General features: G+C 36.9%; 1 long non-coding RNA gene across 1 annotated transcript; it reads right to left on the bottom strand.

Annotated features, from left to right (window-relative positions):
- Window positions 1-10361: 10361 nt before the first annotated feature.
- Window positions 10362-11255, bottom strand: LOC116158600. Its single transcript, XR_004142774.1, has 3 exons — window positions 10922-11255; window positions 10757-10869; window positions 10362-10711 (listed from the first exon to the last, which is right to left on the bottom strand). It is a non-coding gene; the product is annotated as an uncharacterized LOC116158600 (long non-coding RNA).
- Between the last annotated feature and the right edge of the window lie 4335 nt (window positions 11256-15590).

Below are 15590 nucleotides of genomic sequence, written 5' to 3' on the forward strand. Positions count from 1 at the left end.
TGTTGTGCTAACAACGGGTCTTTACCTGGCTTACCGCTTAGGTATAGGGACGACAATGGCTCGTTTCCATTCTGGAGGGTAAGTAGATTTACTCCAACACACATTGAAGAATTTTAAAATGATTTCTTTCATTTCAGCGCTACAATGGCGTAGCATCTGATTATGGATACCATCTTGGCCTGGCGAGCAGGATTTGGTACTGAAGATTGCTGTCTCTAATTCTTCCAGAGTAAAAGGTAAGTTATAATTTAGATTTTCTTCTGTGTTAAAGTTGATATGTATAGACTCTTTTTCAGGTTTAGTGCCCAAAAATGTGGGAGGATAGTTAGAGGAGCTACTAACCTTATAGAATTGATCAGCAATAGTGTTAGTTATATCTTGCAGATTATTTATAACTTTTTCCTCAGTGTTTCGCAAAAACGTCGGGTAATTGGAACTGATTTTGCCAGATATAGCTCCCACTTTCTTCCACACTTCACTATTGGTAGTCTCCGGGGTCATGGTGGATACGTACTGTTGCCATGAATTTCTCTGGGCTTCCAGTATTGCCCGGCGACACTGTGACCTTTGTTTTTTGAATTCTATAAGATTATCCATTGTGGGATTACGCCGAAGTTTGTTCAAAGATTTTTTCTTTAATGAGATTTTTTCTTTAATTTCAGTTGACCACCATGGAACTATCTTTCTTATTTTGCCAGGTTTTGATTTTGGAATGCTGGCCTCGGCAGCATTTATAATAGAGGAGGTAAAAGTTTCAAGAGTTATATTTTCCTGACTAGGCGGGATGAGCTGTTTTGTAAAATGTTCCCAATTTGCTAGTTTGATTTTGTACTTAGCTACCGTTCGAATAGCAGGATTGTGACCTCGAACTGTAATAATTATGGGAAAGTGGTCACTATGATATAAATCATTTTCCACCTCCCATTTTAAATTTGTATGTATAGCTGGTGAACACACTGATATATTAATGAAATCAAATGTTCCTGACTTCACATTGAAGAACGTAGCTGAGTTGTCATTTAGCAAGCTTAAGTTTTTATTTTCAATGAGATCCAATAACTCTTTGCCTCGGGCATCATTTGAACCAGAGCTCCAGACAGTGTTGTGAGAATTGAAATCTCCAACAAGAACAAAGGGCGTTGGAAGCTGATTTATAATTGGTCCAATTTCTTCTACAGCATATGTTGTATTTGGAACGTATATGTTACAAAGAGTAAAAGTTTTGTCAATTTCAAGTTGGACTGCTACAGCTTGGTAAGTTGTATTTAATTGAACCGGTTCATATTATATTTTGACCTTGGTTTCAGGTGAGTTTCCTGTAGAGCAATACAAATTTTCGTAATCGTAGTTACATGTTGGGATGGATGTGTATGATGTTGGTTACAGAAGAAATAATACCTTAAAATTTGGATTGAAACCCCTTTCCCGAATTATATTTGCACCAAAAAATGATGTCATTTGGAATCAGCTTATAACTGTTGAATATTCTGCAAGAAATGCTTCGATATAGGGTTTTGCCCTGAAAGAAGTAATGAATTGAGTGGTTCAGGTGGCGTTGTAAGTTGAGGTAATTTGACCTTTCTACTGGCACAATATAATCCTGCTGGTTCTAGTCGAAACCTCAAAAGCGGAAAGAATTCTGAGGAGTATTGGACTCGATCATCAACTTTTTGAAGACACTCGAGTTTACATTAGAACCTAGAACTGCCGTTTTCTTGTTCCCAAAAAATACTTTTTCATTACCCCTTTTTGAGCACCGTTGGAAGACTCTTAATACAACGTTTTGTTTCGGAGAAATTATCACAAACTATACTTTTTTACATGGGCCGTGGAAGTACACACTGTATTGTATTTAGTAGCACTTTTTAGTTTTTATTACGAATACAACTATGTACGTCACACAAATAAAAACAAAAGTTGGAAATTGTTGGTTTCAACAGGATGGTGCATCTACGCACAATATTTTGATCGTGCAAGTATACGTATGTAACATTTTTTCTATTTTCCAGGAGTTTATCCGATAGGTATCCTCGCAAGTTGTGCGCGGGTGCTGTCTTGTAGATTTCAAAAAGTGGCAATGAGAAAATGTCTTTTGTTTTTCTTGTTGTATCTGTTCCAATAACACCAGCAAAAAATAAACCCATAAAGAGCGTTTAAAAAAGCGACAGAGCACATCGGTGTGACCCCACGGAGTCATTGGATTTGACCCATTTTTAATTGGCTTGTTTCATGTGGTATATATGTTAACTGTGCAAAGTTTGAACCGAATAGGTTCAAGCGTTTGCCAGAGATAGAGAGGCGTGACGCTAAGGGGTCATTGGATTTGACCCATTTTCAATAGGCTTATTACTTGTGGTATATATGCTAATGTTAACTGTGCAAAGTTTGAACCAAATCGGTTCAAGCGTTTGACAGTTATCGTGTTCACGGAGAAACGGACACCATCGACTCACCTATAAACTTTGCATCGCTTTGCTCTGCCGCTTAATAAACATAAAAGCGGCAATTTTCGGTTTTTCTGTCGTATCTTCGGAAGTAATTGGAATTTTTTTGTTTACTCTAAAGCACGATAATAATGGTTTAATTGCGCATCTTTTCTCTAATTTGACCATCATCGTATCTTCTATGGTTTCGATCTCCATGATAGACAGCCTTATCTTGGACACTATTTCCAAGCGAGAGAAAGCCCGTACCAATGAGTACCTCGTCGTACCCACTGTAGTTTATAGTAAATCTTAAATGCTAAATTTAATCTCTTTATGGCTTAATTGTATGTTGGGTCCTGTAATTTTATATCTTGGCGATTATTTTCCTAAATTAATTAGGCTCTTCTTTGCTTTCATTTTTAAGAAAAGAGTTTCCTATTTGCTTGCCTTAGAAAGTCACATGTTTCGATAATGCAAGCACAACAAAAAAAACTATCTAATTTGATGCTCTTTCATACAAACTCTAATTTGGTTCATACAAAATCTAATTATATCTAATACTAGTTTATTTTTTGTTTTGCACGATAATTACTAACCCAAATGTGATGCTATTTGGTATGGTTGGAAAGCATTTCCAATGACGTATCACATATGAGGGTCACTATTTAAAAAAGTTGGGGTGGCTGGGACGCGGGGAATTGGAGGGGGTGCATCGCCAACTATCTATCATTGTGATTCCCCCTCCGAATTACCGAAACGGATTTTGATTTTTTAAAATATCTCGTTTATTTAGTAAGACATGGGGAGGGTGGTAAGTTTTCAAATTGCCACCCTGTATAACTGTCAGCACAATTTAGTTGGTTTGTGACAGGTAGAATGGGTGCTTGGTAAAATTTAAAAAATGGCAAGGCTCGGCAGCTCAGTCAAAGTAGGAAGATTTGATCGAATAACCAATTAAATTAGATCTGTAAATTGACTTGGAGTAATTACAACCTTAAACCATAAAGCAATTTCAAAACCTGACAACATACCTACAGTTCAAGGTTCAAGTTCAATTAAATATGATTGAATCGCGTAAATGTTACGTATAGTTTAATACGTGAGATAAGAGAGATAAATTGGAGAGATTTCACAAAATGGCGGCCGGATGTCATGACGTCACATCTGGTGGTTGATCAACTGGCGGCAGCGAGGGATAAGGCGATAATTTTCCATGTTACACCGTCCAAATTTACAGGAACAGATTATCTTAAGAGACCCAGTTATAATGGCTTCGCAGCTGATTACGTTAGCTGTACGGTTGAAAACCAAAACCCACCATAGAAGCTAAAGAAAGCACGGCATTACAAGATAGAATATATTCGAAGTAATCCACAAAGATTAATTAGAAGGTGTGTTCACCGCTTAATGTAGGGCAATGAACAATCGTCAAGATCACGAACAAACGGAAAATATATCAAATATACGTTTCTGTATTCTTATTATAGATAGTATCCGATATAGCCAAATACTCGGTTAAACCCAAATCCGGTGGATGACTGTCAATAGAAAAGGTAATTGATTTAACATAACATTTAAAGTTAATGATGTATCGTCAGCCACATACGGCCGCTTAAAACGAATTAACTTCGCACGCTAACGAATCACGTTATAAACATCATCTAAAGTACAGGGTATGATCGAAAATTACATTTACGCAAACTGTAACAAAGGTTACATATGAAGAATATGTTAGCATTTTTTAGTAATTCAAATTTTGTTACAGGCAAAAACTCGTACTTGTAATAAATTTAAAATGCCAAGGCTCGGTAGCTCAGTCAAAGTAGGCACATGGTCGTAGTCCATACGATCAAATTGAGCACATTAATGATATTCCGGAAGGCGCAACTATGTTTACCTTTCGGCACAAACGTTATAGCACTGAACATAGAAATATACCATAACTTACGAGAAATACTGAAATAATGAAAGACATCAGTAATCGACCCACAAAATAATTTTTAATCATAACATTTTTACCATATTTATAACTCAACTGCCAACATTTGTATATTATTTTAAATTGCTCGACACATACCTAATCATCAGTCAAAGTAAATTTAATTGTAAATATCAAATTCTCCAAACTAAGCAAATTTTGAAATGAACATTTACATAAATAAAGAAAATTATCTCCGCTTGAAAGTTAATCACTTACGGATAAAATATGTAAGGTAACATGTGAATAAACCAATAAATAGTACACTACAGAATGTATCTCCAAGTCTAAATATTCCGATAAACATAGGATTAATACGAACTTACCCCAAAATTCTCCGACTTTCCTAGAGCTCTATGAAAGTGGTTTCCATACCATAAGCTGAAACACAATTAAATAATAATAATAATAATAATAATAATAACGTTTATTGTGTTTAGGTAATCAACAAGAATACTTGGACATAGACTGGAGTAGAGTAGATATACAACAAGATTTCATAGATTGACATAAATGATAACAAAACTCTTTTAAACAGAGATTTCACATAACTAATAAAGTTGAAATTAGCAAAACAAGTGTGTCGGAAAGATCTACACAAACTTTGTTCTATATGAACCAAAATGAAATTCAAATATGGCTGAAGGCTTCAAGTAATTTAAGATTGATAAAATGACAGGATTTAAATTTGAGCTAAAACAATTTCCATAGAATAGCTTGACGTTTACGAAGATATTGAAGGTTGATAAAGAAAAACAGGTACATAGAACATGACAAGATGGCCGCCGGATATTCTGACGTCACATCCTCCGTTGATCCCAATTGACAGGTGGCGATGAGAACGTGGTTTTCCTTTTATGTATCTCTTACCCCAAACTCCAGGCAAAACTCACGACTAGTTGTAATTCAGCGACATTTGTCCTCGCGACGAAGTAGACTTACGATACGACCTGCATACCCCCAATACCAGCAGCTCAGAAGATAAGCGAAATTTCCTCAAGATCCCGATAAACGGCAAATGTATTCCAAAATAACAGCCTGTAGTACTTCTACACCTACCATCCGGTACAATAAATTACCCAGGTGAAAGCAAACCCGGTGGATGACCGAGAATAAACTTAGCAAACAAATTTTCACCACGCGGTAACGAGGAACTCTTACTCTTATTCGCTACCTCTCAAGGAGACTACGTGAACCGAAGTGTCCTAGTAACAACTTTTGCCGACAGTCAAATTGAGGCGCACGCGTCTAAAAGAGTCGCGTCGAGTACTAGTGAAACTACGAGGTATAATCAGAAACTAAATCTACGTAAACTTACAATTTAAATTCACCTTGTGTTTACGGTTGCAATAGGGAATTTTTGGACTGATAGATATACAGGGTGATTCCTATAGTACCTGCCACCGTTTGGGAGCGTATAGGGGGTGCCTAGGGGATTATTTTGATATAGGACACTTGGGGTCGGAAATCTAAAATAAGGGCGCCAGAACCAAATTTATTTTCTGGAATTTCACGCCTGTATGTAGGCAACCCAACCGACCGACGTTTCGCGCGGAGCGATGCAGAGCGAGTTAGCGCGAGGAAGCGACATGGGAGGGAAGGAGGAAAAACGACAGTCAAAAGCAATAACGTTTACAAGTGTTCAACGTGGCCACCGTTGTTCTCAATGCACTTCCTACATCTAGCCAACTATTATTATATACTATTGCCATAGTGTTTATTCACTTGATACGCGTCGTTGCAGACGGGATTTCGTGGGTTTAAACAAAATTCTGATCAAGTGTCAGCCACACATCGCCGCCTGAGATTGCTCCGTGTGCACCGCCGGCCGGTTGGGTTGCCTACCTACAGGCGCGAAATTCCAGAAGGTAAATTTGGCTCTGGCACCCTTATTTTAGATTTCCGACCCCAAATGTCCTATATCAAAATACTCCCCTACGCACCACCTACACGCTCCCAAACGGTGGCAGGTACTATAGGAATCACCCTGTATATGGATGCCACTCTCTAAATTTGCCAAAAGGTTGCTTCTATGTGACAACTCCTACCTTAAATGTGTAAAGAAAATGAAAGAACGTTGTGGGTGCACGAGTACAACTTAGACAGAGACTATGACTTCATTTGCAACCTCTGCCCATAGTGTTTTGAGGATTTTCTAATTCTTCCTCAAGTCGTCTGCCGGGTCCCATAGGGATTTTCGTTTATAAACAGCTGCGATTAGTTGTTCCTCCATAACTAAAACACTTCGCGGGTTGGTGAAATTATCAAACAGAACTGATTCGGTTCTACTCGCCTGGCGTGTCGCTAGGCGGGTGAGTGGCAACAGTGCGGCCGGCGTTATCTTAATGTATGTGGTAGAAACGTACTGCGCGGGTTACTTGGCGGGTTGCTTGGCGACTCGCCACCCACTAGCCACCACTTAAAACAACCTACACTGCGGCCTTATAGCTTTAGAGCTTACACTGAGAAAAATGTAACAAATAAACTTTTTTGCCGACATCAATCCATTTACCGCACAAAGGTACAAGGTGGGCCAAAAGAAGTCATCCGATGTTGGCTCTCATTTGTTTTCTAAATGAAAAACTTCGATTTTGTGTTTTGATTATGTTTATTTGAACCTTTAGAATTTTATTGGTCAAGTCGAGAAGATGTTATCGGTCAAATGAGCGCCGTCACAATTGACTGCTATACGGGCTCGTTTTATGGCATTTTTCATCACTTCGGCGAGAACTTCGGGCGACAGATTCTCGCACTCGTGTCGAATGTTGTCCTTGAGGGCTTCCAGGGTCTCGGGCTTGTTCATGTAAACGCGGGATTTCAAAAAACCCCACAAAAAAAGGCTGGAACTGTTAAATCGGGGGACCTTGCCGGCCAGTGTAAATCGCCAAAACTAGAGATGAGGCGATCCGGGATTATTCCGCATTCTTGGAGAGTGTATCGCTCTATGGCTTGTTCACTTGTATTCTAAACCTGTCTAGTTCACAAATGAAAACAGATTTGACATTGGCCACCATTTGCAAAAATAAGAGCATCTTCTAATAGGGTGATTTTTTTCGCCCATCTAGTATTTATTTTTGGTAGCAAGATTTGTATGATCCACAAATGTATGGAGTATCTATGATTAAAAAACACACTTTGCTAACATTGCTTGTCTACCACTAATAGATTCTTATTTTTGTTATTATATGCAAGAATTGACATAACATTGCCAATCTGCAGCCCAATGAATAAATGGGCTTTCCTGTTTGAATTAAAATCACACAAAGGTATTTGATAGCTGCCTTTGTAAGTGTCAGATTTGGTTGCCAACCGAGGGAGTTTGTCCACATTATTTCGTAATCCTATATGTGATTTTACATAAATAAAATAGATTAGAGTGTTATAGTTCTATAGGTACTTAAAAAGGTTCTCAAAAACTATAATGCGGAAAGATTTATGTTTACGGCGCATTTTAGCGCATGATGAGAGGTACGCTGTAGTAGAAAAAACATTGTTAAAAGCCCCCCCCCCACTTTTTAAAAATTTTTATGGATTAACCGTAATGGCGCTAGCTTTAATTCAAGTGGCGCAATTGAGCGCATAACCAAATGTATCAGGTGACCTTGTTACAAGCGACAAAATACGTACTGGGGGGGGCTACGTTCACTTAGCCCCCCCCCCAAATGTTAACGGACCCCTATCTGGGATTTAAGAACAACTGTACGATTGGATGTGAATAATTTTTTCTTTTCCGTTCCTCTGAGCGTATTTTAACCATAATTTAAAAATTATTGCCGTTAATGTTAAATGTAATAACAAAATTAATATACAGTGAATTTTTTTTTAATGCGAACATAGGAGTTTGCATGCAATGTAATTTCCCTATGTTCGATTTAAAAAAAAACACATCAATCTATTGAGTAGTTCAAATGAGTAGTAGATACAACTGACGGCTGTCACATTTTTAAAAATACCGCCGGCCAATTTAATTACGAAATCGGTTAAGTTATTGCTTAGAATGTCAAAGAGGACACTTTGAACATTTATTGTAGTTGTTTTCGCTATTTATTTTTCTTCGTTTATGTATTGAATAGATCAAATTAGTACAATACCAGGTGCACATGACCTACAAATAATTGAAGGTTGGTTCACAATGAGTTGTGGTGTCAGTGCGTGGCCTGTGAAGTCAAGTTATCGTAAGTTTAAGAAAAATGTTTCCTAATGTTGCTATGGCCTCACATGGCTTCTTAAAAAAATCCTACCGAGTGCTCTTCATCATAAAGACTATAGAGTCGCTGTTCATAGTCACACAAGTTGCGCGATTTGGGAATGTGAACCGCGCACACATCATAGATTGATGTGTTTTTTTAAAAATCGAACATAGGGAAATTACATTGCAGGCAAACTCCTATGTTCGCATTTAAAAAAAACTCACTGTATAATACGATCCGGATCCAACCAAAGTTTACCAGAATTATGCGATGTCTGTGCTATAGTGTGAGAATAGTATATTCTATAACGAGTATGGAATAGAGTGTATTCCGCGCGAGTGGAAAGTTCGTCACACGAGCCGAAGGCGAGTGTGACGGTTCCACGAGCGTTGAATACCTATTCTTTACAAGTAATAGACATAATTTTTTCTACTACTACGACGAATTTTTACAAAATATGTAAAACAAGCAGGGTTAACTATAGACAATTCACACATTAGTATGGACGTCTATGTACGGTGGGTTGGTATAACAGATCACTGTGGCATATTTGACAGATATTTGTCTAAATGGCTGTATAAACAAATTCCTCGACAATTTCTCTTCCCTCAATATTATCCCAGAAAAGATAAACTAACTTTTCTGTGATATTATTTACAAATGTGCACATTTATTGAATGTGCCCTGTCCTGCGCAGTGTATCGGCGTGGATCATTTAGATTTAGATAAACATAACCATAAACGATAAACGTATTCGAGATTGCGACCGGAATGTAATTCATGATGTGTATAAATTCAAATACAAAATGCTACAAAGAGGACGTTATGGATGCAAATTAGAAATAAACATCATAGCACTCTACTCGAAAAATTTGTATGTAAGGTATCTACGAGTGTAGGTAACATTTTAGTGAGCATTATATTTTAGGTTAGTTTTAAAACTTCCTGGAGGAAATGTGTTCTGGATGACCAACAACGTTAACTGTTTTGATATGGATGTTCTTTTTGTATAGTGCAGTGAGGTACATTAATTCATTGTAGAATATGCAACTTGATGTTTGGTTGTAGGTATACCAACGTACGGGTTCCTCGTAATTGTAAACTTTCGTTGTACATTAGTTTTCGTATTGGGTATTCTAATTACAGTTCCACCTAAGTCCACCGATTTTTATGTTCCACAATTCGTGCTTACGACAAGCACCACTAATGCCAACTATAAGAGCAACCTGCAAATGTAAAATAAATATGATGTAACGAGTAACGATTTGAACGTGTAATGTTATAGTAGATATGAACTGTCGGGGGTGCTTTTTGAATAAACATTTTTACTTTGCTCGTTGATAGAATTTTTGTCTTTTTAGGGAAATAGCCGCTGGATTGCATTTTTAACAAGGCCTGCAACTTAGCATAGCTGCTTATATCTACATTATTGTTCAAAAGTATCGTAGAGCACAGCATGGAATACGTTTTTTCTACTACTACTTTAGAATCGCTTCATACTTGCCATACTTTTAACAACAGAATGTCGCCTATTCTGTTATACTGAAGTGGAATAATTTCATTCTAACTCTTGTGATGGAATGAGCACATGTGGCGACATCTATTAATGATATCCAAATCACAATTCATAAACTGTCAAAATTTTAATTAAACTTACGCCAGTTATTTTGAATTTTAATTGCCTGTAGCGCAAATTAGCAGCAGTGGTGGTCCAATGCAATTTTCAAATACTCCCCCGGAAATCACCGCGGCAGCAGAAAAGAAAATCAAAAGCAGTGTAGGGACAAATCTTTGGAGCGGGGGATGAGGAAAAAACACACTTATTTTCAGAAAACGTAGTGTTGGCTTATATTATCACAGGCAATTAAAGCATCTACAACATTGTGCAAAACGTATCCCATGTTACGATCTAAATTACTTTTGAACAATAATGTCGACACAAGCAGCTACGCTAAGTTGCAGGCCCTTTTAAAAAGCAATCCAATCCTCATCAGATCCCGAAACACTTAGCGTTTTGTTCACAAGTCTTATCTTGAGGTCCACTCACAACAGCTTAAGCCACGTGTTTATCTTGAGGTCCATTCCTAAGAACATAAGCCACGAGTAGCTATACCTACCTACAACCAAACGTGTGAAGTTGCATATCGCTACAATTAATATACCTCACAGCACTATACGAAAAGAACATCCAAACAGGTAACAATAAGTCGTTGGTGATCCAGGACCAGAACAGATTTCCTCAGTAGGCATTACCTTGGGGAGCGTGAAAACTAACCTAAAAAGTAAAATGTAATGCCAACTAAAATGTTACGCTTGTCTATACTTACATACAAATGGGAGTAGTGTTAACATGTGCACATTTACCAAATGTCTACTTTAACCGTAACAAATATATGTACATTTTCGATTACTAAACACGTCTGTGCTAAACAGAAATACAACGAACAAACCTTTGACATTCTTTCGCATGTGTAGTGAATCGTTCGTTCTGGGTCATTTAGACTAATGAGAGTCGCTCAAATGCCACATGGATTTGTTATACCTACCCACAGCATACAGAACTATTAGTGGATTGTCTACCACTAACTCTGGTCGGAATTTTACATATTTCGCAACAATTCGTTGTAGTAGTAGAAAAAATTATGTCTATGACTTGTAAGGAATAGGTATTCAACGATCGTGAAACCGTCACACTCGCCTTCGGCTCGTGTGACGAACTTTTCACTCGCGCGGAATACACCTTATTCCATACTAGAATATACTATTCCACAATGTGGATGCTTTAATTTACTGTGATAGTTTGCTAAAGTAAGCACTACGTTCTCTGAAAATGAGTTGGTTTTTTTCTTGTCCTCCACTCCAAAAATTTGCTGTATGTATGTTCGTACACTTTTAGTTTGTCGGGAAGTAAATTTTTTTGCGTGTTCTGCTTCCACGGTGATTTCCGGGGGAGTATTTGAAAGTTCCATTAAATCCTCACTGGCCACTGCTATTCATTTTCGCGCTACCGGTCCTTAAAATTTAATATCTGGCGCAAGCGTAATTAAAATTTTGACAGTTTAAGAATTTTGGTTTAGGATGTCCTGTTTTAGATGTCGCCACATGTGCTCATTCCATCACAAGAGCTAGAATGAAATTATTCCACTTCACTAGCAGAGAATAGGCGAGATTCTGTTGTTAAAAAAGAAGCAAGTATGACGTGATTCTAAGGTAGTAGTAGAAAAACTTAATTCTGCATGATAGACATCATCAGCTGATCTATCCAGTGTGTATACTTCATGCGATTTTTCTCTCTTAATTAGGTGAAGGTATCGACGACGAAAGTTTTGCCCTCTTAGACTGCTAGACCATTAACAAGATTTTTACAAAGTCGGGACCAAAATTAATTTTTCAAAAAAGAGACTGGGAGAAATTTCCCCCTTCCGAACCTATTAAGGTTGGTACTGCATTATAATTTCAAAGCATGTTTATTGGCATGGCACGGCACTAGTCCGACAAAATTTCATAACATCATGTAATTTATTGAACATTCTAATATTGATTTAAAATCATTGCATTGCAGACAATTTTTGTACGACTGGAACTATACCTACCTATTTTTGACAAATATTCTATATTATGCTTTTTCAATCTTAGATTTTTGAATCTGCGAGTAATCTGTCGTCGTCGAAGATTTTTGAACCATCAGGGAGTAATCCGTCGTGTTCGACAATTTCCGAAACAATTTCATTTCACGATTCAATACCTGAATTTGATTTATCTTTCGTACCAGATCCAGAAACCCTAGAGGTTATAGATCTAGAATTACAAAAATCCGAACCAAAATCGCATCAGCAATCGTATTCGTTGAAAAGGAAAATTGACGTTTTAAACGACAGTGTGTTTACTGAGGTTAGTACGATTTATATAGCCGCTATAGCCGTTTGTCTTTAATATCACTAAATTTTCGAAATTTCTGTCTGAAAGGTTGTTTCTTCTTGGCGAATCGATAAATGTTGCAAACGAACCACGGTGGTATGTATGGTTATATATAAGTGGTTGCTAACGATTAATGGTTGCTAACGTATAATGGTTTCTAACCATTAATGAGCTTCATTGTTACACCTGTAACTAAGGTGTAATTTATGTTGTTATCGAGAGGTCGAAGAAAAAAGCCTTTTTTTGCAACGTTAAAGGCACTCTGCTTCGCGTCGTGCCATTAAACTCGTTGCGCGTGCTTTAAAGACTTGATTATACACTTGTATCTTAATATACTATAATGCGACTTTTTGTATGCTATTTCTAATTGAAGAAATTCATTTTTAAGTTTTTTTTCTTCTTTTTCTAGGATCAGTATTTATTTTTGTAATTTTAAGGCATCCATTTTTTTCTTCCGTTCTTCTCTGGAGTGTTGTAGCATGTTCTGTTTGTTTTTTTTATAAGAACCATTCGACGATCCAGCAATAAATTATATTTTTCAGACACATCTGATGAAGTTAATGCTCTTATACCACCTACCTGTGGACGTCTGCGATTACCCTGCAAAATCTTTTTTTCTTTTTTGCTGATTGGTATAGAAGAAATATTGTTACTTTCTTGGGATTCATTGGTGTTCGGAGTAATTGTGGAAACGGAAGGCTGGGCAACTGATTAAAAATTAATATCTTGACGAATGTCACACTGTGGAGTACCAAGTGAACTTGATGGACGTAGGGTAAGAGTGCGCATATGGAAAAGAGCGCGCAGGGGATTTTTTATAATAATTCTGGGGCCATCTATTAAACACAATATAATTTTACAACCTACAATACAAATACCCACGCGGTCAATAGAAGCAATCTCTATAACTTTCGTCATTTCCCGCCTAAACAATAGTTTACAGGTTAGTGGTGCAGCTGTGTAATATTTGGACACGGTAGTTTTTGTTATATAAAAGGTATGTAATAGTTATTTATGTATTAAGGGCATAATAGTGATGTTTATATTCTCGAGGGCGACGAGTTAAAAAGCTCGAGGGCCTATGGCCCGAGAGCTTTTTAGTCGCCCGAGAGTATAAACATCAGTTTATGCCCGTGGTACATACACAATTTTATGTTTTACAAATAGTTTTCTTCGTCAAAATTCGTTTACAAAATAATTCATTATGTTTGATCGAGTATGCGTGGTTCAAATTTGTTAATGTGATTGAAACCATCCAAACGTCAAACGTAATTTTAAATAATTCAATTTATCGTGAATGAGCAAGAAGTTCCAGAAACTATTCGAAATAAGGTCAATCTTGTGATTTAGTAGGTAATGACAATTAATAATTGACGTTTCTAATTTTCAATGACCTGCAAATATTTGTTCGTTTTGTCATTAAGTATAAATGAGTTACTATGGTGATACTTAATGCCCTAGGGCATAAAGTGGTACTTTATGCCCGCGTATCACAGATATAGAATGTGCTATGATAGGTTAGTAAGACATAAATGATTTTTTATTATACCTGAATCACAATCTCCGTTTTAAACACTCAAATGCGTGCGAAAAAGGGCCTTTAAAACACACGTGCTTTAAAGTTGCTAAGTAACGATACTTCAAGTATGACTTTTGAAACTGTCATCTGGATGAAATAAAAAATCCTCTTAGGTCGCTTTCTGTAAATGCAGAACATTTCTTTGGCTTTTGTACCTATCCTTTGGTTGAAGCTTTCACAAACGCGCGTAATTTAGGGTATGCTTCCAAATCTGTTCCACTTTTTAATCGCAGCATTGCTTTAAAGTTTTGAATGAATGCACCAAAATATAGAAGATTTAAATACCTTTGACATTTCCTTCATATATGCCAGCATTATGGATGCATTTAAGACTGTATTCGTAAGTAACTTCCTATTCATCCATGGAAACAACTTTTCATATTCTTTATAATAGGCTTTACTGGAGTTGGATTTTACACCTACCAACGTTTGTTTAGATTTTACAACAATCGATTTAATGGACGGTGTATTATCTTTTTCAACGGAAATCGTTTAATTCACAAAGACGATGATTTTTATAAGCAAACGTCAAGTGACATTTCCATGGCAATCGTGAAATTACGAACACCCAGCCCACTTAATTAGACATGTATTCGAGTATAACGTCAATATGACTTCATTGTATTTCCTATTTTTAAATTATACTGCAGGTATAATAAAAAATACTATAAGATACACGTGTATAATTGGTCTTTAAAGCACTTGAAACGTTAAAGGCACTCCGCTTTGCGTCGTGCCCTTAAACTCGTTGCGCGTGCTTTAAAGACTTGATTATACACTTGTATCTTAATATACTATTTTATTTACCTGCATCAGAATCGGTGTTTAAAACACGCCGAGCTATAAAGGCAATTATCAAGCACAAACTACTCAAATTGGAAATTCCGTGTTGATGTGTTACTGGAAAAGGAAGGTTGCAACAATGCTGTACAGAAAACCGAAGAACAAGTGTTAGCGATGCCTGCAGAATAAAAAGGGACACATGAAAAGTTGGAAACAAAAGCAAAGTGCCTGATAGTACAGTGCATTTCTGATAAATATTTGGAGTACGTTAAAGACTGACTTCCCACGCTATGCTGAAGTCACTGCAAAATGTATTTGAAAGAAAAAGCACTCTTTCAAAACTATTTATTATAAAGAAGCTTTTGAAGTTACAATGTACGTCTGAAGACCTACAAGACCATTTCATACAAGTGGAAGCCCTACTAAGAGAGCTAGAAGCAGCATCTTCTATTAAGATTAACCATGCCAGAAAAGTACGATACAGTAATGACAGCGATTGAAACCGTAACGATATTACCCTGGAGTTTGTGAAGACACGACTGCTCGATGCGAAACTCAAGTTGGATAGCTTGGTAGCAATTATAAATGATCATTCCAGAGATGCAAATTCTAATCATTTAGCTCAAATCATTAGTCAATAAAATTAATTCTTTTAAATTTGTGCGATCCATTGTTATTTGATATATGTATTGTCTAAAATTAATTCTATTAGCAAA

Source organism: Photinus pyralis, unplaced genomic scaffold, assembly GCF_008802855.1.
Source record: "Photinus pyralis isolate 1611_PpyrPB1 unplaced genomic scaffold, Ppyr1.3 Ppyr1.4_LG1, whole genome shotgun sequence".
Classification (NCBI taxonomy): domain Eukaryota; kingdom Metazoa; phylum Arthropoda; class Insecta; order Coleoptera; family Lampyridae; genus Photinus; species Photinus pyralis.